General features: G+C 42.2%; 1 protein-coding gene across 4 annotated transcripts in view; it reads right to left on the bottom strand.

Annotated features, from left to right (window-relative positions):
• SLC7A2 (solute carrier family 7 member 2) overlaps window positions 1-23,447 on the bottom strand; it is a 53,642-nt gene extending 30,195 nt beyond the window's left edge. For 3 of the 4 annotated variants that reach the window (XM_048509117.1, XM_048509118.1, XM_048509119.1), the window contains exons 1-2: window positions 5,056-5,144; window positions 1,294-1,439 (exon numbers count right to left, since the gene is read on the bottom strand). The gene's annotated coding sequence lies outside the window, so the exon portion shown is untranslated. Of the gene's footprint in view, window positions 1-1,293; window positions 1,440-5,055; window positions 5,145-23,266 lie in introns of those variants that run through there. The other variant, XM_048509120.1, reaches the window with a different exon arrangement.
• Between the last annotated feature and the right edge of the window lie 2,911 nt (window positions 23,448-26,358).

Genomic DNA, 26,358 nt, shown 5'->3' with positions numbered 1-26,358 from the left:
CACCTCGTAAACAGCCTGCTCAGTAAGCATCGTAATGTGACATCACATTTACAATACACTGCCTCTTTCTACAGTCAGTCCATTCTCTATCTACTGCATATCTTATAACAACAAGAAAAGGATCAGAGGGAAATCTCTTGTCCTAAATCGTGGACGTCATGTTAATTTAGGAAATGAACTTCATACTTTGTTTGTCCTACAAGCAGTGCCCAAGGTTGACAGAAATCACATGCCCTTCATCACGTATTTGCTTTTAAGCAATGCAAAGCAAATAGTCACTGCAGTGTTTAAACATGTAACATGACTATACATTGCAAGGCAAAGCCACAGCTGTATGCAAACCATAAGGTGTAATTTTTGCAAAATGCTGTGTTTAGAAAAAGGGCATGAATGGTTGTTCCCCAGACTATTTGCATAGTTACGAACGACTTAATAATTTGCTTTAAATCTATACTTTCTGTAACTCCAGGCTCTAAGATCAGGAAAGTCATGAATAATCCCCCAATAAGCTTATTTGGAGATAAGTGCTACCCTGGAGCTAACCAACCCTCTTCAATTTTCATGCCATATCAGCCTGTTCTATTTCCATGGACACGATATTCTTATTTCACCCTTTAAAATACACAAAGCAGAGCCTATTAGGAGCAAGCAAACAGCTACACACTAGTAGCAGAACTGTAAGTCTTGTCTCAGATTTTAGAAACTGCAACAACCCTCTCAGGCTGCATTCAGTTTTACGGAACTATGGTTCTTTATTGAACTTTCCACCATCCTACTTCCAGACACTAATCAATACTTTAGGCACTTCTGGGATAGTTGCTATTCCAAAACCACAATGCATATTTTTTACATGAATTCTGATCATCACCATAATTTCTGTGTCAATTTAACATGTTCCCTTAAAATGTAGTTTATTAAAAAAACCACGTGCAGCCTTCATAACAGGGAAACGACTCGTGTTTCAAAACGCAACATTCCTTTCAAAGGTGTGAAAAATTAGCTCAGTGACGCTTTTCAGTGACAATCCTGGAAGCAATTGTTAAATTGCAATCAAAACACAACTGGAAATGCTCAATTTATTCACAGAATAACAAACACTTGCAATAATAATGACATAATAATCAGAGAAACACCAACAGAATAATCAATACAACTCTCAGGAGTTTAAAATAACGTTTTCTTCTTTGGAAGAACAACTCTAAGGAATACAACGTATATCTAGATGTACCACTGTCTTTAAAGTCTGCAATTTGTAGTAGTCAACAGATGATATTCAGAAATGCTGCCACTCACCTAATTCCTCGGCGGTCCTTGGAAACTCCGATTCACTCTGGTTTTAGGCAAGGGAAAAGGGATCTTGTAAACTGCTGCCCAGTGACTTGTTAGGATTTTCCAAAATAACCACAGCAGTGTACTTATCTTGTCAATAAATACAGGAACTGCCAGAGAAGGTAATAAAAATATTTCATGGGAAGCTGCTTCAGGTCTGCAGAAGTTTAATCCTCTTCCATAGAAAGAGGAGCCCAGCAGCTATATAACAGCTCCCACCAGTAACTTAATCTAGCTTTCAACAAATCCAATATGGTTACAGGAACATACTACTATATATCATTCTCCAGACTCCAGATGTTCCCAGACAAGTTAAAGACATTGTTTATAATGCTGTAGGCAATCTCAGCTCTTCACCACAACAGTGATTTTTAAAAGAAATTGACGATCTACCCTTTTAAAGGCATAGCCCTTGAACAAACTTGTAGTCAAAATTTAATCAATCCATTTGCAAGAGGAAAGACTGACTATAGTAAAAGACTATGGGAAGGATGAGGGAGAGGAAGCTGAGAGGGGGAATAAAAAATTACAGCTAATTTCTCATCCATCCTCAAATTATTATGAACAGCTTGAAAGTTTAAGTGACATGTGACAAGAGAAAAATAGCCAGTAAGCAAAGTTATCATATATTCAATTAGTCAAAGGCTAAAAAAGAACCTCTATTTGTACAAGAGTAAATTTATAACAGTCTCTTCCTTCTTCTAGTTGTCATTCCCACTTTACCAAATTACTGGGATCTATGTAGTCGACTGAGGGCACTTTTGGTAACTTTTGCACTCTGACTCAACCCAGATTACCCCAACAAATTGGCGCATGGAGACAAATTTCACAATAGGTCAAAGCAGTAAAACATGGTACAAGATTTGAGTAGCTAGGTTTATCACTTCAGTGCATCCTTAGGGACTTACTGTGGGGTTCAAAGATTTCTTCCTGAAAGTGCTCAAGCAATGGGCTGATTTTCTCTCAAGGACTGTCATAGCTCTTTGAAACATAGCCAGAAAGTAATCAGCCAAATTTCACAGGAAGAGTGAATACCCATTTTCTGAACATCTTTTGTATTTTCGGTTGTTCTTGATAGTTATGTTGATCTCAAAAAAACAAAAGAAAAAAGTGGGGGGGGGGGCAGAATGACGGGACACTGAGGGGTATTCCATGGCAAAATGAGCCAGCATTCATACTTCCTGAGAAATGGCACTTCCCTTCCACCCAGGAGATACATACTGTTCCCATACCAACCCTGCAGGGTGTGAATTGGCACAAAGCACTCTCTCCAGTGTGCTGCAGTCACAAAAAAATTCTGAAAACATGCTGGCATGAAGGAGAACGTAATTATCCCTTCATAATGCAACATAATTATTTGTACTACTCTATTATGTATTGGGTACTACCATTACACAATCTGCATCCTTGTTTTTTTCAAAATAGATGCATTAAAATTAAAGACCCCCCCCCCACCCTTTGAAGTTGTTTAGAAAAAATGTGCATGCTGTTGTTTTTTAAGAGGATCACTATACAAAGTAAATTTGAATTTGAGGGTCACTATAGCAAAAAGAACTGGGAAGCACTACGATTACACAGAAATGGCCAAAGCCTTTCATATTTCTTTGAGCCACAAAGCCACTGAACAAACATGGTACTGTCACACATGCAGCCCAATCCAGATGTTGGTTGGGCAGGGATAGCGCTGCTCTGGCAGCACCCCACCCCTCCTTTAAAAAAAGTGTTATTGTTTTTAAGATAACCCTTTAAATACCCCATAGTGGAGAGCAGAGATATGCCACAAAAATCAAGGTGCCTCTCTATAGTGTGCAGAGGCTAGAAGGGCAGTGGAAGGCGACTATAGTTGGCTCCACCCCCGCAAATGCCCCCACCACGCCTATACGGCTTGAGGGAGTGCAGGAGCGCCAGCACAGAGCCGGGCGCTGTGGCCAGGTGTCCCAAGGTCCTGCAGGAGCCGGGCACTGGCAGATTTGCCCCTCCGCTGGCACAAGCCCCACCACCTCCAAGGGAGAGTCGCACACATGCGCGCGATTGTATATGCGCATTTAAGTAGCCAAAATAAACCAGCCATTCCTTCCCAGTTACCACTTCTGCATTTATTGCACTGAGACTTGGTCACCTATCTGCTATTCACAATCAATGGTGCTGAACACAGATGACAAATTGTTGGCAATTTTTTCTTTAAAAACGGACATTTCTTCATTTATTCTCAGTTTTGCATGAATACTTGCTTATGTGAGTGATTCCTGAAATGTTCAAATATTTCATTTCATCATTCCAAGGATGCACAAGCACATACCACTGCATGGGTTGAGGTATTTTCTTTTCCATTTTTATATGCAGTTATTTTACACATGCAATAGTTGGATAAAAAAGAAACACTTTAAGAACACTTGTTCTATGCTCTTTTAAGAGTTTATTTATTTATTATTGCATTTTTATACCGCCCCTCCCCGGAGGGTTCATTTCTCTATATGGAGGCTTATGTCAGCCGTGCTTTTCTGAAGATTTAAGGGCACTTTGCTTACAAGGAGGTAGAAATTTCCATCAGTTTCCTTCCTGCTACACTTCACTGACCCCCTCACCATTTTTGCTCCAGGGTGTTCAGTAGACTCTTAGGAACAGAACAGGAGGCAAACTGAAAGGAAGAACTGGCAGAAACTGACACCCGCTCTCAAGAAAGCTAGGCCCCTTCCGCACACTCCAAATAATGCGTTTTCAAACCACTTTCACAACTGTTTGCAAATGGATTTTGCCATTCCGCACAGCTTCAAAGAGCATTGAAAGCAGTTTGAAAGTGCATTATTCTGCATGTGCGGAATGAGCCCTAGAGTCCTTAAGCCTTTGGAATCTGTGGTTGGAGACAGGCCAGGGTAGTTGGCTATGCTCTACTTTGAACAAGGGGTACTTTAGACCACAGGGGAGGAGGGGAGAGATACTGAAAGTCCTACTGAATTTGATTCACTATCTTAAGTATCATTCCTTTGCAGAATCACTATCAGAAAGGCTTGTGTGGACTGCAGGCAGGCTGATGGGGGTTCTTGAATGGGGGGATTTGACAGGCAATTTTATTATTTACAGCCATTCTCTTCAGCTTTTATTGTTTTAAAAAAACCCTTTAAATCAAGATGTGCTGCCTGTCTCTGTTTAAAGAAACTACTTTAGAGATTTTCATACCTGATAAGCATTAAAGAAATCCAAAAATACTGTAAACAAATATTTTACACAGGCACATTTTGAATAAGATAACACAAAATTATGATTAATGTTGGTCCACGCCTTTTTAAACTATTTTTTCTCTCTGCCAAGATCTCATGTTGGTAAACCCCATTTTCCTGCTTATTTAGGAGAAGGCAGATACATATTTTTAGCCAATATATCAGTTAAATTAACAGGGAGGTATTTACCAGGATCAGAATTGTAACTCTCTCTTTTTGGCCTATTATTTAGAAGACTCCAGTTACTGGGTAGGAGCCAACCAACATTTCTTCTGATGAGAAAGTTAGAAGTTCTCTTTGACAACCCAAGAAGGCTATGCTGGGGACAACAACTGAAACTGCATAGACAAAAACCACATGGGGCAAGAACTGAATGACCAAAAGTTGACTGGATCCCATCCACTGTTTCCAAATTGCTTAGACTGAACCGGCCCTCCCGCTGGCCCAAATTAAGGACCTCATGAGATCTGGATATTGTCTCTAGCACTGCAATCATAAATATACGCACCTGGAAGTAAGTCCCATTGAACTCCATATCTCTTAAAGAATACTCATGCTGACCATTATCAAGTATTACTGTTGACCCCAGGAGTATGTTCATTTAAATCTGTACTACTGAAATGGGCACCCTTGTATTTATTCACTAGGTCTTGTTTCTTTTAATCAATAACACTATTTTACCTCTCGCCTAGTGGTTAAAAGTTTCCACAGTGATCTCTTGTGTAAGACATCAACAAAACCTTCTGTTTCTACTTTAGACTCACTTACCTCTCCAAAGAATCGCTGACAAGTTAGAAGGGATGATTTATTCTCATGGACCGTTTAGCTGATCATGCGGCCATCATCCACCTAATGTGCATGTCTATTTTTATGCTCCTTCTGGAACTCAAAGTGAGGTTTGTGTGGTGTAATTATTGCATTCACCTTTGGTGTTCCTCCCCCCCACCCCGTATTACATTTTACAATGTACCTTGAGACAGATGTACTGCCATGTCAAATTTTATAGGGAAAACATGCATTGCATCAATTCTTTTCTCAGCACCAAAAAATCCCAAGGTTTCATAAAGACTATCACAGATAAGAGTAATATTTCATACTACCGTGTTCCCCCGAAAATAAGACAGTGTCTTATATCAATTTTTGCTCCCAAAGATGCGCTATGTCTTATTTTCAGGGGATGTCTTATTTTTCTGTGTTCTGTTCGTCAGACATGCTTCCAAACAAAAAAACTTTGCTATGTCTTACTTTTGTGGGATGCCTTATATTTCACACTTCAGCAAAACCTCTATTACGTCTTATTTTCCAGGGATGTCTTATATTCGGGGAAACAGGGTAGAATAGTGCTTGCATCTACCCCAAGGGGAGTTCAAGGCGCATTCTCACACCACAGAGCTAGGATTGTGAACCCTGCCTGAGCTCCACAGACTTAGCTGAACCAAATACAGCACTTTTGCCTGCTTGTCATTGTTGCACAGGTCTTTGTTTTGATTTCCTGCAGGGGATAATTCAATATGGAGTACTCAGGGAACAGCCAATACCGTCCCCCCACTCTGCAATCCAAGCCCACCCCCCTGGAGTGGAGCACTGCACCCAGCTTCTCCACCTGTATCTGCACCTGACTTAGATGCATGTTGTGCCAGAGAAGGCCTCAGGGAGGTGACAACTTGAGTCATCAGACCATTCCAAGATTTGCAGTACAATAAAATCTGGTATTGTCGAAGGCTTTCACAGATGGATTCAACTGGTTTTCCGGGCTGTGTGGTCGTGGTCTGGTGGATCTTGTTCTGTCTGTAACACCTCTGAAGATGCCAGCCACAGATGCAGGCAAAACGTTAGGAACAAGATTACCAGACCACGGCTAAACAGCCCAGAAAAACCACCACAACCAATAAAATCTGGATTGTGCCCATAACTGTCTCCCTATCTGTCTCATTCTGACAGAATGACAGGAGCTCCTTCCCCTCACCGCCCCATTTCCTCTGTGACTGCCTCTTAAGGTACATCCAAGAGGAAGGACAAGGACCCACAGATGCCCATGCTGTGACTGAGGTTGGTTGTGCAGGGGGCACTGGTCCCCAGTCCAGCACCATGGTCATCTGCCAAGCAGAGCAGGGGCTCAGCTGCACTCTGAGGCTGACCTCACACCTGGGTCCCTGCCCTACTCACCTTACTGTTTGCTTCATGAAGGGGAGATGGGCAATTGTAGTCTGGGTGAAAAAGTCAGTGGGGTGGGGTGGTTAAAGTGTCAGATTAGGAGTCAGTGAACTGAAGTTCAAATCCCCACTCTGCTATGGAAGGTAGCTGGGTGACTTTGGGCCTCTGCTTGGGTGGCTGAGGTTGGTTGTGCAGGGGCCACAGGTCCCTAGTCCCCCACCATGGTCATCTGCCATTATTGCACAGGTCGTGTTGACAGCAGGGGGTTGACATCTGGGAGTATTACTGAGGGGGAAGGGATTGGAAAGTCGCCAGAATCAATAGTGGAGGGGGTGAAAGCCAATACAGCAGGCAGACTAGATATCTTCAGAAAGGGGTGGGAAGGGCAGCTGCAGGCAGGCAGCTTCCTCAGATCCTGGTTTCTGTAGCAGGGCTCTTGTAGCCTTTGCCAGGCCCTGGGCATGGGTCTATGGGCAGCAAAGCCCATCATCCTTCCCAACCCTCTTTTCCATTTGGGTGGTGACCGAGCGAGAACAGACGGAGACCTGACATAAGGGAGGGATGCTTTCTCTCATGGTCTCATCTAGCTATTTCTTGGCTTTTCAGACTTGGGTCTACAGTCAGGTTACTGAAGGCTCCTTTCTGGAAAATTAATGTCACAATGACTTGCAGTTTCAAGAGAGCTAAAGGGTGAGATGGAGCTAGGCACTGGTCAGGTGAGATCATGGGACAGGGAGCTTCAAGGTCAGAGACCAAGGAGTTCTGCATGCACATTCCATATCATTAGCCCAGAACTCTGGGCATGGGTGAGTTGCTAGATTGTGAGTACGTGCCATAGATAACTTAGAGAAGCTGGTGGCAGTTCGTTACCCTGTAAGTCAGGATTCGCTCCCCAGTATTGTGTAGTTTGTTCTAAATCCTCACTCAAAGCCATCTTGTGAGACAAGGATGCTTTGAAAAAGGAGGGGCCAGCAGATCTGTGGCCAGACACCTTAAAGGGCTGCTGGATGTTAAGAGGGACATCAAGGAGAGCCAGATGTGCATTGAGAGAGGATCTACAAAACTGAATGGCAGAAATGGCCAGTGGGAACAACGGAATATGCCAACTGGACATAATGGAGCCAGGAATGCCAACTGACTTGCATGGCCTCCACTGAAATACGTAATTGCATACAACAGTTGCAATGAATAAGAAATAGATTTAGAATCAAGGTCTTTGGCAACAGATAGATTGTTCAGGGATTGGAATGACACCACCCAGAGTAGAATAATTGTCATTCCAATCCCAGAATGCTTTATGCTGCATTGAAGAAGCTATTGGGGATCTGAATGCACTGAGTGTCCCCCAACCAGAGTCCATCTCAGAATCCCCCTTTTGTTCCACAACTGACAAGGCTGGCCAGAAGGTAGCCCAATGGTGCCTGTGGCAGTATGGCTGGAGTGCCCCTTCCAGTGAGCACTGGTTCGGCACACTCTCCCTGCACCCCCTTCTTGGTGATTATAGCCTGTAGATCTGCTTGGGGTCAATGCCAGTGGGAGACTACGGGAGCCCTTGTAAGATGCCCAGTAACTGGTAGGCTGGACTCTGCTCATTTAAGGAAGCTGGGGTGCATTGCCGACATGGCTTATGATCCATGTTTCTCAGGTGTCATGTATCAATGGCCTGGTCTTGCCAGGGCAGGATGGGTTCTGTCTGTCCTGCCATCACACATTGCGACCTGTGCGACAGTGTGGTTGCTGGGGATGCTGACATGGTCGCGGCCCCTGCTGCCCTGCTTCTTGGTCTTTTGACTGCCTCCTGGTCTCTGATGAAACCCTTCAGACAGCAGACTAGCTGGTGTCCAGCTGCTGTGGCACAAGCAACCCTTAGGGTTGTATTGTCACTGTCCCAAGAAAAGCAAAAACTCACTAAGGTAGTATAGTTATTCACAGTTCATTCAGCTGTGTTGTTGTTGTTGCATAAAATCAAATTCTGCAAGCTCTCTTATGATGGAATACTCTACCAGAACGTTAACCTCTAATATTAAAAAGCAGATATCCACTCCACTTCAACATACTTAACATATAATATCCCCCTTCAAGATAATATATAATCTCCACTCTGGAGTACAAGAAACACTTATTTATAACTGAAGCAAGCAATGCCAGACGGAGTTCCATTTTCAAGATGTATTCGTTACTTTAAATAGCAGGCTTGCACTTAATGTATCAGTAACAGGGTATGAAATACTTCCCCCAACCTTCCCCATAAGCAAAGTTACTTAAAGTCCAAATTTCTTGAGAAGGTCGACAAGATAAGAAGGCTGATAAAGCCTTTCTGTCACTCACTAAATTAGGGTGTGCAATTATGGCTATATTTTTTAAAAAATGCACCTTGTGAAATACATCCGGGAACTCGATCGGAGATTTTAAAACTGGCCATGCAGTGACTGCGTCAAGTGACCTTCTGTTAACCCAAACATATGTTGCAACTTTCTCCACTGCTTGACGCGTGTGCTGCTCAGAGTAGGGAATGCTTGCTCTGAGCAGCCAGCACAGGGCCATGTGCTCTGTGTTTGACTCAAACGCTGAAGGTTTCCCCCCTTCCCTTTAGAGGTGCAGATGCAAAACATTCCACAATTCACATAGAACTTGCTGTAGGTACGAAGGCCAATTCTTTCATTCCCTGGGCATTTATTTTCACCATGCCAATGAACGACTGTCACCGTTAAAAAACAGAAAGGTTAGCAAATATAAAGTATTGGACGATCAGTCTTTGGATGGAAATGAGATTGCAAACTATACTGTCAAGACTTGGCAGAATATCATGATTGCACCCTCTTTACAGTTAAAGTTTAATATTTTTTCCTCGTACATTTTGTCTGCACAGGTCAGTTTATCACAGGTAGCACTTCCAAGTCAGCACTGCTCACAAATTCATTTTGGCGGTTTCCCCATGTTGTGGAGTCAAAGTAAGTTTTGTGAGAAATGGAGTCTAAAATAGACCTAAATGTGTGATTATTGTGGGGGAAATAAATTGGGCAGCTTTGTAGTGTGACAACTGTTGCCAGTGCCAACCGTGTACTGTCCATGAGTAACACTCCTCCCTTCCCCACACCAATTTTAGAACAGTATCCCCTGATCTTCAACTTGCTGTTCCTGGGCAGGATGATAGACAAAGCAATAGTGGAAAAACTCCAGGTCTTTTTAGATTATTCACCTGCCCCAGACCCCTTTCAATCTGGTTTCAGGCCAGGCTATGAGTATGAAGGTAGTGCTGGTGGTCTTATTTTACAATCTGTGTCTGAAAGTAGACAAGGACTGTACTTCCTCCTTGCTCTTACTGAATTTATCAACCTTTGATACGGTGGAAAATTGTTAACACATTTGGGGTACAATTTGGAATTAAGGGGGGGTTGATTGCTTTAAATCATTACTTAATAGTAGGGTACGCAGGGTTGCTATTAGTGACCAATTGTCATTGGTATGGGACTTACCTTGAGGAATTCCACAAGGCTCAGTTTTATTCCCCCATGCTGTTCAATTTGTATGTAAAGCCCTTGGTAGGAATTCATTCATGGTTTTGGAGTACGTGATCATCAATATGGATGACACCAACTCTATACTTCCTTATCGAAATCACTTGGTGATCCTGTAGGGGTACTGAGCCAGTGTCTTACAATAGTGGTTAAACAGCTAACATAGAACAAGTTGAAACTGAATCCTGACAAGACACAGGCAATACTGGCTGGGAAGATGGAAGTCTTGAAGGCCACTGTGCTTTCCACTGTTGATGGAATCAATCCGACACTCAGTGACTCAGAATGTTTACTACACAAAGTTTGTGATCCTTTGAAATCCTTTCAAAAGTTGTACTCAGCTTTGGTTCAATTAAACATGCTTCCAAATTAGTAACAGGCAATACATATTCATAATGTTATTGGACAGCTTTTATTTACATTATTTATTTTTAAGGGCCTCAGAATAAAGCTGCCACAGTTTTGTCCCACAGAACATAGACAGAAAGCAGGCAATAAGTTTTTATGGCAGCAATGCCTGATTGTGAAAGAGACTGCAAGTCTTTTTGAACTGCACAGTGCTGCTACAAATTCTGCATTACTCAAAAGCTTACATACTTTACTGACAGAAGTTGGCCCTGTTAAAAGGTTACATTACCTAAATGTTATGTCACAGTTTGGCCTGCCAAAGAAACTTAGGAATGACAGGCCTCTGTGTAACCATTTTTAAAGCTTAGTTTTAGTCCTAGGGTAAGTTTTAAGAAGCATTCTCTTACATTTTCCCCCACATATTCTTTAGCTGTTTTGTAAAGGAACCCTGTTTAAAATCTTGGTGAGAATCTAGAGACCCACATCGCTGGGGTCACACATTCAAGAGACCTCAGGACCAAAAGAAACCACCTGTGCCTGATGGAAAACCACTAGTGAATGAGGGGAAATTTCCAAAGTAGAATTCTATATGACTTGATGGGGGATTTTGTCATGTCCGTTGATCTCCTCCCAATAATCAGACTCAGGGTTGTAGAAATCTGGTTTAGTGAATCACAGTATGAACTGGCTCACTTCAAATGTATTGCCGAGTCTGGCATTCACATACACCAGCGATGGCGAACCTTTTCAAGACCGAGTGCCCAAATTGCAATCCAAAACCCACTTATTTATCGCAAAGTGCCAACACGGCAATTTAACCAGAATACTGAGGTTTGAGTTTAGAAAAAACGGTTGGCTCCGAGGTGCACGTTACTCAGGAGTAAGCTTGGGCCGTTTCTGCACGGCCCCCCAGGCGCCTCCACGCCGGCAAGAATTCTGCCGGCGTGGAGGCGGAGGCCGTTCGCATGCAAGCATGTGGACGGCCTCTGGAGAGGCCGGCAGACGGCAGGCGGCTCCGCATGGAGCCGCCTCTTCCCCCCTCCCCGTCCGACTCACCTTGTCCCCGTCGTCGGCCTGCTGGCCATCGAAGCCCCGCCCACGCTGCCCTCCGACCTCCAGGGGAACACGCTGTTGAGGGAAAAACAACCCTTTAAAGGGGTGTTTTTCAGGGCAGCTTGACACCGCCCTGGGGGAGGGGGAGCGACGCCAGGTCGGCGCTGCTGCTTAGCGGCAGCGCCGCCTGTGCGAATGGCTCCCTGGGAACGGCGTTTTTACTGTTCCCAGGGCGCCATAAACAGGCCGTGCGGAAACGGCCCTGGTGAAGCAACCGTGCAATGCTTCAAATGGGTGAATCACAACCCTAGGAGGGTTTACTCAGAAGCAAGCCCGATTGCCAGCAACCGAGCTTACTCCCAGGTAAAGGATCATGCCCAGGCCAGCGTAGATGTGTATGTGGGCTGTGTGTGATTTTCTGCCCCCCACACATGACAAACTCTGTGCACGCGTGCCGTACACAGTAGCAGCCTATATGCCCCAATCAAACACCCCCAAGCACCTGCTCCCCCATGATGGTCATTCCCAAAAGCGAACGCATTCTCAGCAGCTCCAAGTGGCGGTGGGCCACTCTCCAAAGTCAGGGTCTGGTAAGGGGCAGGTGGTGACTGGCTGGCCTGAGTAACGTCTTCACAGAAATTCTAAGCAAAGCAGAGCATAGACAAGATCTTTGATGTCACACTCTCCCAGACTCCCCAGGGTGGTTCTGGCAAGACTCAAGGGGCTTGAGCTTGGCAGATTTAGGTACAGTCAACATTGCTTGTAAAAAATCAAAAGCAGTTATAGAAATAAGAATTCCTGTGCAACGTATACAAACATTAAAACAAAACCCACTAAAATTAACAGTTATACAACCAAAGTCTTCTATTTCCATACCATTTTTCTTTCATTAAGCAATTCAGAGGACTGCAAACGATGCTCCTCAGATCACAAGAGAAATATTAGGAAATTCTCAATTTAGCTTACTGACAGTCCGAGCAACAAAAAGAGGCAAGTATAAACACTTCATTTTCAACAGGTTAGTTCTGCACCACCTCCGTGTCAGTGAGGAGAAGCAACATTAACAGTAATTTAATGCAAGTCCTGCTCTTTTTTTTCCTTTTTCTTTGTTTTTGCTTCACTGAACTAAGTGCAACCCCATCTGTCATGCCATGGGGTATAACCAAACCTGTTAAAAAAAAACCCACTCAAACCTTGCTGACATGTAGTGAGGCAACTATTGAGCAAACAATCAAACAGTGTAGTTCTAAAGCCATTTCGGCAGCAGATAAGAATTTTCAGCTTTTCAGCAATAAAAATATTTATTTATTTATTTATTTATTTTTTAAACTTTTATACCGCCCCATCCTCTAGGGGCTCTGGGAATGATGCAAAGAACTTTTGACCAAAGGGAGACTGGAAATTGCTACTGTGAGGTAAAAATGTAATTAAGTGCCTGACAAATAGAATGGATCTTTCAAATTGTGAGCCATTGTGTTTATTTTGGGATGTCAAAGATTAAAGTACTTTCAAGAAGCCTGAAGAAAAGTTATAGAAATACAAAGTTCTAATTTTATTCCAAACTTTTTATTCCAAAGCCTCATTTTATTCCAAAGCCTCAACCAGTGGTAGGATTCAGCAGGTTCGCACCACTTCGGCAGAACCGGTTGTTAAAATGGTGATTGTAAACAACCAATCGTTAAATTATTTGAATCCCACCACAGGAACCGGTTGTTAAATTATTTGAATCCCACCACTGGCCTCAGCATTGAAATGTTGCATGAAATCAGCAAGTACTGTGATATGTCTCATTGCCAGTTTAGAACTTCTTAAGTTCATATCAACCTACCCAAGCCTTAAAGTCAGTCACTAGGTCTTTTTTTTTAAATAGAGAAGATATCTTTTCTCTCAAGAGAGCCAATTTAGTTGCTTCCCTGGATTATGGAGCACTCCCTCCCATAAAATGAGAATTGTGCCACCCCTAGAGTAAATAAGACACATATTTATTCTGGAAGGCTGCTGAGCAGTTTTTGCTTGCTCCTTCCCTGATTCAAATTAACAGATAGTATATTGCTTTGTTTTGTTTTGCTGCTCTTCAGAGTTTGTGCATTTTTCTTAGTATAACAATTGCAAATCACCCTGGATGCTCGTAGTGGATGGGAAATGGTTATTTGTGCTATATATTCATGCAGGAAAACTGAGCTTCCACTTTGCACAAAGAAAATGAAGATATTGTGCATAACAAGAAATATTACATATTTCAAATTATAAACAGCAAACAAATAATGCTTATAATGTTTCACTTTTGAATAATAAAATGGGAGGAAACACTCAGATGTGAGTATCAGCAACAGCATCTTTTATGGACAAGCATACACAAAGGACATATAAAAGTTAGTTGCAGCTCACTCCACACTTAAACTGCAGATCAGTTTGCACTGCTTCCAAATGGAACTTGGCTGTAAGTAACCTTGTGCCATCCAAAAATGAGAGTGCCTTGTAGAAAAGGACTGTATTAAACTTGCAGTGGCAGAGGACATGGTACATTCCATGCTAGGTATTTCATTTCACTGCTAACTAGAACAGCTAGAAGTGACAGTGTGTTGGACTCGTATAGTCTAAAAGTGATGGTTATTAGCCTTTACGACCCCTAACAAATAGGCCACCTTATCACTAAATGCCCCACTAACATTTGAAGATGAGTCATCTAAATTATTATATTTAAGGAAGAACAATTTTATTCAATATGGCATCTCTTAATTATGTTTAATAATTGTAAGCTATAGGTGTTTTGGTCATTGCTAAAGGAAAATAATTTGGTGCATGCTTTAATATTGTAGAAGTTTATAATTAAAAAAAATAAAACATTTTTTCAAGCCTAGGACCATTTATTTTTATAGATTGGAATATATTTACTGGAAGGGTTATTTTTTCTCAAAACATGGGCAAAGACCCTTGCATTTAAAAACAAACAGATTTTTCATCAATATTTCATCACAGTTCTGATGTGATTGCTGCTTGTGGAATATTGGCCATTTACACATGTGTGGTCTCTTTCGCTTTGAGCGTACATTCCCGTCAAGTTTGATTCTTGGTTATGTACACGTTTTCCTCTCTTCAGCACTTGCTCCGCTATCAGATCTGAGAATATATGTAGTTTCTGAGTGCTCTGTAAACTTTCCCCCCTCCCTTTGAAGGGAAAGCAAAGGAGATCCCCATGCATTTCCTCAGGTTTTCATGGTGTTCCCAGCCTTTCTCTGCCTGAAACACAACAGTTCCTCTCACTCCACTGCCCATCTCCTTCCTATGCCTCTTCCAAGTTGGGATAATTTGATTTTTTGGGGGGTTCCCCCATTGGATTCTTTTTTAAATTTTATTTTCAGTGCTGTCTATTGATAGTGCAGTGAACCCAGTGAAACTGACAAGGCTCGGGGGGGGGGGGTCCTTTTTTATAGCCCCAAAAGGAGAGGAGCTTTATACGAACACAAGGAAAATCATTACCAGTCATACACATGCACACCATGATCAGAAAACATAATTATGGTGCCTTCAGGGAATTCTGAAAATGTGTGCTTTATCTATACATCGATCTAGCGATAAATCAGATTGCCCCATAACAAACAGAAAGAGGCAGGCAACCTCCAAAAATGCTTGGCTACGTAAAAGAAGATTGGGGGAGGGGGGATAATGGATTGGTTCAGATAGAGGAGATTAACAGATGTAAACAAAAGACATGAGGAAAAGGGATGGTGTGCACATAACACCCCTCCCCCCACACACACACACACTTTGGAGCAAAGATTGCAAGGCATCTGCTTCTCAGCCGAACAGTAAGCATTACATGATAAAGGGCTGTTGTCATGTATTTCAGTTCTTTTATCACTGTGGGATGAAGGAATGGCTGATTCTGTTATCAGTTTTGTTCAAGTAGTAGACATAAACACCATTGTAGTTCGTTCTGAAAGATGGGAAGCACCTTCATTTGCCCTCGAAACGGATACCTCGAAACTTCCAAATAAAAATGAAAAAAAACCCCTGCCTTTTCCAACCCATAATTTCCGCTTAACATGAGATGTTCTGGAAAGCAGCACCAGCTGCTTGCTTTGTTGACACAGTTAATTTAACACAGCTAGCAGATTCTGTTCAGATTTCTTGTCAAATGACCAAAATGTGCAAACATTTGAAAGAAGGGTCTCAATATGGGGTTTGTGTACTGCCTTGCAGCTTGAGAACATACACATTATGTCATGTTAAAAGTGCCACACTGTTTGCTTCATTTGTTTCAGCACTATCCATATGTTTGGATAGTGACAGAACATCTTCTATCCTGTTCAATAGAAAGAGACATTATGGTACTACATGTGCAGAATTTGGAAAGGAGAAGTTAACACAGTGAGGTCTTTTATATTCTAATTCTAATGCCTCTGACTGTCTCCTGCCTAAGAAGGTCTCTGGGTGATGGCATTCATTGTTGGATGTGGCAATCTCTAGTGTGCATGAGGACTGAAAAGACGACCCAGGAGGGGGCAGTCAAATGGTCAACTAGAGAGGGCTGTAAAGTTAGTGACCCCTCTGTCCTTTTGTGTCACCTCTTGTCTGCCCTTAGACTGATATTCTCAGGTCTAATATCCTGCTTCTTCTCAAAAGTTAGTTGCAGAGACTCTTCCTAGCTAGCAAGATAGTAACATGCTACCTTTCTCTCTTTCCTATCTTAAACATAGTTCTTAAGAAACATTTACCTTTACCTTTCTAATCAGTGTGTTAGCCGCTTCTGTGTGGTAAAATCCAACATTCACATTAGTCGTATCTGTTTGAGCCAGGATGGCCAGCTTGAAAATGGGCCCTGGAGATCTCCTGAAATTACAGCTGACCACTAAACCACAGGGATCAGCTGCCTTTGAGAAAACTGCTCCTTTAGAGTGTAGATTCTGTGGAGTTATACCTTGTGAGGTTGCTCCCGTCCACTAATTCCACCCTCCCCAGGCTCTGCCCCCAAATTTCCCAACCAGGAGTTTGAGCCACAAATCCTAGTTTGAGTCACAAACAGCACTAAGTGAATTAGTACTTTCAGAAGTCACATCATACCCTGTTTCCCTGAAAATAAGACATCCCTTGAAAATAAGACATAGTAGAGGTTTTGCTGAAGTGCTAAATATAAAGCATCCCCCGAAAGTAAGACGTAGCAAAGTTTTTGTTTGGAAGCATGCCCATCGACCAGAGCATGCAGCAGTGGAGCAGAAAAATAAGACATCCCCTGAAAATAAGACATAGCGCATCTTTGGGAACAAAAATTAATATAAGACACTGTCTTATTTTCGGGGAAACAGGATAGCTGCCCATGAACAACTATTCTTCATCTCACCTAGAAGTACCCCAGGTGTCACTGTGTAGGTCTTCACCAATCCATCTTATAATGTTAGACTGTGATGATCAGGCACAAGTCCATCACTGGTCAGGCTGCATAAGAAAACACATGCATGGCAAGCCAATTGCATTGTAAGGAAGGAATATGGTAAAGCAACTTGATGGTCAGCCACTAGTAGGTTGATGAACAACAGGATACAAGCTGAATTTGCATGTGTTTGGGATTAGGGATGCTCAGCAATCTCGAAGCACAGACATTTAGGTATATCCAGGCAGCTTTTTTACTTGCCCTCGATAATTTCCATTCCCCACAAACCCCAGCATAGGCTTTTTGGAGCTCATAGGGGATGCTCTCCACCCTTTTTCACCAGCCAAAAAATTGGTTGGATCCAGCTCATGCCCTCAGTCTTGCTTTCATATTAAAAATTTCTTCCCACAATATTGGGAGGGGAGGGGAGATTGGCTACCATCTTCCTAAACAGACATTTTTTTCTGTTCTGACTGAATATCAGAAAGAATCGCTAGATTTAGGATGTCTGCCGACCGAATGATTGAAGTTAAACATTCCAAAAAGTAAATAATGTCAAAGATCTGCCAAAATGCTTGCCAAAGACCCAGAAATGTTTCGCTGAGCTTGGGCAGCATTCAGGCTAGAAGACACAGGGATAAGGATCTCCTACCCAGTTCTGAGACTGTTTCTATCTACTTAGCATTGGAAGCCCATGAGAGCCAGTGAGGTACCTTGCTGCATTTTGAGTAAATCTGAGGTCAGAACAACACCAGGCAACCCTCATTCCTGAAAGCAGTTCCTTGTTCCCCAGCCCTAGTGCAGTCAAAGGCACACACACCCCTTGCCCTATAACACCCACAACAGCATTTAAACAGTCCTGTATGGATAGTATTGCTATGTCTTCTTTGACCCTCCTCGCCTGCTATCTGTAGTCTCAAAACAACTTCAGTCTGTGTAGCTAACAAGTGCCTGAAGTTTGAGAGCTGTTTGAATTATATTTTTTTGCATCCTTGCTGGATCCATTTAATTGTCTATTTATGTGTACTGATTCCAGGAAGTATTTAGTTACTTTTAAATTTCCTGCTCAGAAACTTTTTCAACCTAATTTTATTTTTCTGAGCCTTTTTATAGACTGAAGATATTTTGCAAATAACTGCCAATGCTGACCCATTGGGAGTGCACTGAGATTTAAGACTGAACTTGCTTAACCTGAAGGAGATAAATCTCCACAATGACTCAAGGGAAGTGGCAGAGAGAAGTGGAATAAGTAAGCCCTCCACCAGTTAGTAAACAATCAAAAATAGAAATCTTTTTTTAACTTAAGGATAGGTCCATTCCCAAATTAAACAATTTAAGATTGCAGTCATTAATAAAAACTGGAATGTTCTGATCAAGGCAACTATCATTAAAGATCCAAAGATATTTTGGTCAGTCATTTCTGATTGTCTCCACCCAATCTCCACCTCATTCTGCCTATATTCCCAGTCATGTGTGGTAAAACTTCAGAGAAGTTTTCAACGTGGAGCCTTCTGATATAAAACCTGAGCACATAAATCTAGAAAATCTGCCAGATTTGCCACCTGTTATTACTATGGAGGTCAGAAGGCTGATTGATCTATTAAAATGGCGCAAGTCACGTGGGCTGGACACACTTCCTCCTGAACTTTTCAGGATATTTGTAGACTGGCGGGCCCCTGTCTTGGCCTCTCTTTTTACTTGCAACAATAAAACAGGAATAATCTCTCTTTCATGGTACAGTGCAATAATAATTCCTATTTTCAAGAAAAGAGATGCTACTCTCTTCCTGTCAATTACAGGCCAATCAGCCTATTATCCATGCCATGTAAGTTGTATGCGAAGCATTTGTTAGAGAAACTTGCTACATGAATTTCCAAGAAAAAAATCATTGGCCCTGAGCAAATAGGATTTACCTCTGGTAAATCTACTCTTGACCACTGTTTGGTCTTGAATACTCTAATTTTCAAGTACACTCTGCATAATAACTCCATGTTCTATGCTACTTTTCTGGACCTTAAAGAAGCATTTGATTCTGTACGCAGATAACTTCTTTGGACCAAATTGAGGTCCTGGGGCATTGATGATAGACTACTTCTCCTTATCAAGGCTCTCCATACAAATACAACATGTCAACTAGACTTTCTCGCCCCCAAGACATCAACCAATAAAGGGGTAAAGCAAGGATGTGTTCTTCCGCCAATTCTATTCAATCTTTTCCTAAATGATCTGGCTGCTGTTCTCTAGATTTGCATGCCCACAAACCAACTTTAGGGAAAAGTAAAATGCCATCTTGCTATATGTAGATGATGCTGTTCTACTTTCACATTCTCAAGTTGGACTAAAGCGCCTTCTTCAGTGTTGTATAGATTATTGTAATGTTAACAACTTAGCTCTAAATTACTCTAAATCCAAAATTATGGTTTTTTCAAACTCATGGCACCCTTCCAGTTGGTCTCTCAGCAATCATAACTTGGAACAAGTAAAGACCTTTAAATACCTGGGCCTCAATTACCACCATAAGGCCAGCTGGGCACTCCATAGAAACAGAGTGATAACAACTAGTAAAATTACCAGTAATGCCATCCTTCACTTTTTTTATAGCAAAGGACATCAATATATCCTGGCGGCGTTAAAGATTTTCAATCTTAAAGTACGCCAAGAGCTCTTATATGGCATACTGCTCTGATTACAAGAATGGTATACAATCTAGGTTCCTTTATAGAATATTTGGTATTCTTCACTCGGTGCCCTATGCTGCCCTGTGCTTGGAAGCAGGACAGGACTTGTTGGAAACAAGAGCTTGGTGTTATACTTTTAAATACTGATTACAAATTTGCTTCAAAGGTGAGGATCCTAGTTTTACTTCTCAAGCTCTAACTTTCCTTCATTCAACTGCTTGGTGGGCCCAACTGAATGCCAAATTACAAGACTTGGATTGCCTTTAGAACCATTGCTTTTGTTAACTGTTAATGGGGTATTCTGTGTAATAAAAAGACTCTTTAAATAACAAACACAGTGATTGATTGTCCAAGCGAACAAGTTTTGCTCTCCTATTCAGTTGGGCATTCTTCCTTGGATTATAGCAATGGATAGTTATTTATGTCTATTAACAGATCCCAAATCTTGACGCACTCTCACTCTGGCAAGATGCAATGTTATCTCTTCCTCTAGAAGACATAGTAGAGAGAAACACCTAGCAATTCTTGACAGAAATTGTAGTTGTAGCCTTGAATCGGAGGAAACTGTCCATCATGTTCTTCATCATTGCCCTCTTTATAACTCTGCCCACAGTAACTTCCTGACGCTCCTCTTGATTGGTCAAGACACTATGGCAGATTCAGTCAAAACTGTGTTTTTATTGGATAGCAATTCCACCAAAATACTTGAATCTATGGCCAGATTGCTTCGTGTCATTGTTGCTACACGTTCGGAATTGTTTGCTAAATAATTATTTAGGGTTTTTTGTATGTATAATGTGTTATAATGCAATTAAAGGTTTTGTTGTTGCTATTATTATTGTTGTATCTGTTGTTACTGGCATTTTCCCAGAAAACTTAGCAAAGCAGAGACAAGAATTGTTTTTATATTTATTAATGACAGCAAGAATCAGTGTTGTGTCTAACTGCAAAATGGACAGATACCCTGACCCAGAAAAATGGGAGGACAAGAAATGACTAAATTGACTAAACTTGCTAACAGAAAGCCAGAACATGAATTTAAAGCGAAATGGGAGCCTTATCTTAAATACCATATGATGTATGTAAAATCTTATCCAGATATAAACGTAATCACGCCATTATAGTTTTAAGTGTTTAAGTCATTGTAATTAAAACTAAATTTCTTTTCTTCTGAATGATAATACTGAAGATCCATATATTTATTTCCTTTTTCTATCTCAAATTCTTCTTCCATTTATCTAATTCTTAGTGGAAGTTTTTTTTCCCCAATTAAAAACAAACACCACATTCTGCATTTCTCCACACATAGCCCCACAGCACACCATATGGAAGTGGGGTGAGGAAATACACCACAAAACAACATAGCGTCACATATCTATTACTACATCATACATACCGTGTTTCCCCGAAAATAAGACAGTGTCTTATATTAATTTTTGCTCCCAAAGATGCACTATGTCTTATTTTCAGGGGATGTCTTATTTTTCTGTGTTCTGTTTGTCGGGCATGCTTCCAAACAAAAACTTTGCTACGTCTTACTTTTGGGGGATGCCTTATATTTCGCACTTCAGCAAAACCTCTACTACGTCTTATTTTCTGGGGATGTCTTATATTCGGGGAAAAGGGTAGGAAGAGGAGGGAGAACCTGGCGTTGCCATTTTTAGTGGAACCCACCATTCTCCATCACACCTATGTCACAAACACAAGCTGACCCGAATCAGTGTAGGAAAGTTACTATTATTAATGACTAAAAGAATTACATTTAGCTTTCAAATAGCTTGCAACTATTAGGACCATTACAAGACTTCAAATCATGCCCACATGAGGGACTGGTTAAAGCCAGTGACTTGACAGGTTTTGACTGGCATAGAAGATCAGCTAAAAGTTTGTGGTGACCAAAACCCAGCAATATCATACAGAGCTATGGAAGCACCTGAAATACCAATGAAGACCACTATAATATCTCTTCTCAAATAAGCAAGGTAACTTGTCTCTTTTGCATTCTCCTGAAGCACCCAATGAGGCTTCTTGCTTCTTTCCAAGTTTCTCCAAGATCCTGTGTATGTCAAGGAGACAGGCAGGCAGGAACTGTTCTCCCCAGCTTAAGAAATGGTACAAGCGAAATTGCACACCACTGACTGACATGTCTAAACGAGGTTTCAAAATGGAATCTTTACTCTAAAAGGGAAAATCGTCATCATGCCTTACACTCTGCAATGCCTACACGCACCCAAAAGAGGAGGCAGAAAAATCCACTTCTTCAACTACTACTAGCACAACAGATTTTTGATCGTGACATGATGGCTACCAATCTCTATGCACACTTCTATATTTAATTAGATATAGCCTGGTAAAACGGGTGCAAAAAGAAGACAAAAAACAGAGAGCAAGTCAGCTCCTTGCTAAGTCTGAACTTGTGTTACAATAATCTTGGCAAGGAAAGTTTCTCTTTTCTCCAAGAGATGTTTTCAGTGCAAGCTGAACATTCAGGTATTATGAGGCAGCCCAGGACTTTAGATGAAGACCAATGGATTTTATTCTGCTGTGTGTACGCCAATGAATTCCTAACAGAGTTCTTGCAACGAATGGCACACACTGTCATGAGCCATAACTATAAATATATGTTGTTACCAGCTTGAACCAGCTCAACCTAGAATTACCCCCAAGCTCTCCTTTGCCCCATCCATAACCACTAACCAGGGACTGCAAAGTCAACAGATAGTTTTGAGTGTGCCGATTTCTGGAGCACATCTTTCTTCTGGGGCTCCTATATGAGGAAATGAACTCTTCAGTTGACAAGAGATTCAATCCAGAGTACTTCCATAAATGTCAACAGGTCTCCACCTCTACTTCAGAGCAGAGGCTTTATTAAACAAGCAGACAAACTTTTTCAACGTCTCCTGCACCATGCAAATACAATATTTGCTAAAGGATGTGGCAATCGTATGGTAGGTAGCAAGATTGCTGCCAGCTGTAGGACAAGCAAACAGGGCAACTTTCCCTTGGCATGAAGATACATGCACTTGTTAAACTTTATCCTGTCCTACAACTGATAAGGAGGGGGAAAAACGGGAAGCATCCTATATAGCACCAAGCAGGAAGCAGAATGGACCCCAGTCGCTAGCACAAGACAGCAGCTGACCAACGACACCCCAAAACATATCAGGACTATCTCAAAACAACCCGTTTTCCGGCTGTTGGGGGTTTTCGGGGCTATCTTTGTGGCCTGACAGATAGCCCAGAAACCCCACAACAGCCAGGGGATCCCACCCGTGAAAGTCTTCCACCAAACCTTTCATTCTGCCCACCAATAATACCATATATGCGAAGGGGGGGGGGGGGGTTGGAGGAGCTTGCCGGCCACGGAAAGCGGAGCACCTATAAAAATCCATATTAATCGTGACCCGCGCCCATAAGCCGTTTGCACGCGCTCAGAGACACCAAAGGCGTCCTCCTAGGCTTTCTCCCCGCCTCTCCCGGCGAGCAACCCTTTAAGCAGCGCGGAGCGGAGGTTGCAGCTCCCCGCCAGTTTTAGGCAAGGCGCCCATAGGCAGGGGGTGGGATTGCAAAAGACGGAGGGAAGAGACTCCCACTCACTGGAGCTGGCGAGCTGCGGTAGTGCAGGAGGAGGAGGAGGACGAGCTGGTGAGGAGGTGGAGGTGGTGGACTACCGGGAGGAGCCCCTACGGCTGGCTGGCTTGGCTAGCCCAGGCGCGCGTAGCGGCGAGTCCCGGCGGTGAGAGGCAAGAGCCCGAGACGCGCCAGCAAAGATACCCCGAAGTCCAACCCCCACGTGGGCGCGCTGCCTCTGCCGTAGCCCCGCCCCCTGTCTGTCTTCGCTTTGCCGCGAGCAGCTTTGTGAGCAGGCCAGCCCGCCCGCCCAGTCCTTCTGGCCAATGAGAAGAGGAGGCGGTGGCTGGCAAGAAAACCGGGGCTATTTGAGGTTTCCGCCAGGATGGGGACTGTATTTATCTCGAGGCCGTTGCACTCGCTCGGTGTCTCGTTTGAAAGGCCGCGCACGTGCTCTGTTGCCACTGGCAGAGCAGCCTGGAGCTGCGGCTGTTCTAATGGAGCGCAAATCGCTGTTTTGCACGAGGTTTAACTAGCTGTGCTAGTGCAAAAGCATGTAAAATGGTCCTCACGCCTCAATATAAACTTCAGTCCAGATGGCCTGGATGGTGTCATCTTTGCCCAGACCTCCTGAATCCGTGGCGCTCTGAATGAGATCCCAAGATAAATCGAACCTTAGGCGATGAAGAAACCGAAGTAATTCAAAATGTGGTAGTACTAATCGCAGCTGAATTGATCACATAGTGGATTTACCTTTCCGCAAGGATGCATAGAATCCGGCTGTAACATGAATTAATAGTGGCATTAAGTAACCCCCAACGGATTTGCAGGATCCCCCTCCCATAAATTATCAATAACATCATATTGCAATCACATTGGTGTTTATTTGGCAGAATATCTCAATGGTTTCAGTCTAAAGAGCAGATAGGCTGAGAATCAGACTTTCAGGGATAAAAGTGGGGAGATTAATACTCCATCAAGGACGTGCTGTCTCCTAACTCTTCTGGTTTCAAAAATGTGTTTTATAATGTATGTGTCTTTAAAAACTCAATCTAGTTCCTAGCATGTAGCATTCTTTCCTTTTCCTAACCCGCTTTGTAATTTTGAGGGAGTGTTTCTATTCAGATTTTCATATCTGATAAAAATTCCTGGCAGTGTACAAATCTAACTAGTATGGTCAATTACATATTGACCAGCATTGAGTCACCACCCATTGCGCACACACACACACATCCAGTGGCTTATTGGGGGAGGCTGCCACATAGCTTTCAGTGCTTGCAGCAGCCACCACATTGGTGTAGTGGTCAAGACTAGTGGACTCTAATCTGAAGATTCTGGGTTTGATTCCTCATTCCTCCACATGAGCTGTGAACTCTTATCTGGTGAACTGGTTTTGTTTCCCTGCTCCTACACTTGATGTCTGCTGGGTGACCTTGAATTAGTCATAGTTCTTCAGAACTCTCTCAGCCCCACCTCCCTCAAAAGTGTCTGTCATGGGAAGAGGAAGGGAAAGGAATTTGTAGGCCACCCTAAGTCTCCTTACTGGAGAAAAAGACAGGTTATAAAGTCAAACTCTTGTTCTTTTATTCACACAAACAAAGAAACATAGGCGTTGTGAGGGGGGCCTGGAGGGGGGCTCAAACTTCAGGTACAACTTGAAAAGATTGAATGAGAGGTGCATTTGGCCACCCCCTCTCCTCCCCCCAAGGAGTGAGCAAGGAGCTCAGAAGTTGGGACCTCTACCTCCCACCTTTTTGGACTGCTGCCACTACTGCCCATGCAGGGGCATTTGCTCTGGGGGCCACCCTAACTGCCCCTTCTGCGCCCCACATCCTTTCTTGTAAACTGGGGTGCTGTTTTTAATATTGTTCAAGAGATGTCTTATTATTTGTTCACTTAAAATATTCAATTGTGATCCACCTTAAGTCTTGTTGAGAAAGGCAGACTATAAATGCTATAGAGCCCCTAGGGGATGGGGCGGTTTATAAATCGAATAAATAAATAAATAAATAAATAAATAAATAAATAAATAAATAAATAAATAAATAAATAAATAAATAATGTAATGAATACTGGAACAGGTCACTTTAATATTACAAGTGTTCTGAGAACCAGAATTGTTTGGAATTGGGAAAAAATCACACTGTATTGGTTAGAAGGTTTGCATTGGAGCACTTCATGCCTCAAAATACTGTGTTGGGGGTTATGGAAATAAAAAGTCTTGTGTGGTATAACTGTCACCCACTGATACTAATATTTTGAAATTTAAAGGACAAAAAACACTTCTGTATTGTTTCTGCTAAACTTTCCTGTGTGGATTCTGGAAAGTCATTGCACAATTTCATACAGATAGGGTGGAAGGATTTCCACATTATAGGCAACATTTCTGTGAAATATTTAGAAACTCTGTTCAGCTATTGTTTTGGGGAGACTTATCTTTATGTAGTTTTGAGCAGCTCTGCTTCTCCATTGCTGTCTAGCCTCCCATGTTCTCTGCAGTAATTTCTATACACCGATGAGTTAAAGACACGCAGTCAGATCCAATTGGTCTAAAAATATTTCTCCATTAGAACTTCAAACGATTCTTCAAATAGTGCGACCAACTTAGAAGGATTATGATGACGCTTATTCTTTCAGCTAAAATTCTTATTGCCTGGAAAGATCAGACATGAACAGACTGCCAGTGTTTAGGCTGGGAAGGCTTCATCCATAGTATTATAATCCTTTTGAGTAAATCTTGTGCAGCATGGTAAAAACCTTTGATGTGCTCAGATTTTAACATACATTTTTTTCTTCTGAATGCCTTCAGACTTTGGATACTGCAACTATAAAACAAAAATCCTGTTACTTTCTTATGTAAGTTAGAATTCTGCTCCTAAGCCCTTTCTCATTTTCTGTCTGAGCTCACCCGTTTATCCCTTTGTAAAAAGATTTTTTTTAAATGTTGCTTCTTTCTAACAAATGCTTTCATTCCCCTTTCATGTGTTACAATTAAAACAAACCCTTACAATGTATTGTCAAAGGCTTTCACAGCCAGAACCAATTGGATGTTGTGGTTTTTCTGGGTTGTGTGATTGTGGTCTGGTAGTGTTTGTTCCTAACAATTCACCAGCATCTGT

Source organism: Sphaerodactylus townsendi, linkage group LG10 (genome assembly GCF_021028975.2).
Source record: "Sphaerodactylus townsendi isolate TG3544 linkage group LG10, MPM_Stown_v2.3, whole genome shotgun sequence".
Classification (NCBI taxonomy): Eukaryota; Metazoa; Chordata; class Lepidosauria; order Squamata; family Sphaerodactylidae; genus Sphaerodactylus; species Sphaerodactylus townsendi.
This window is presented reverse-complemented; position numbering and strand designations above follow the sequence as displayed.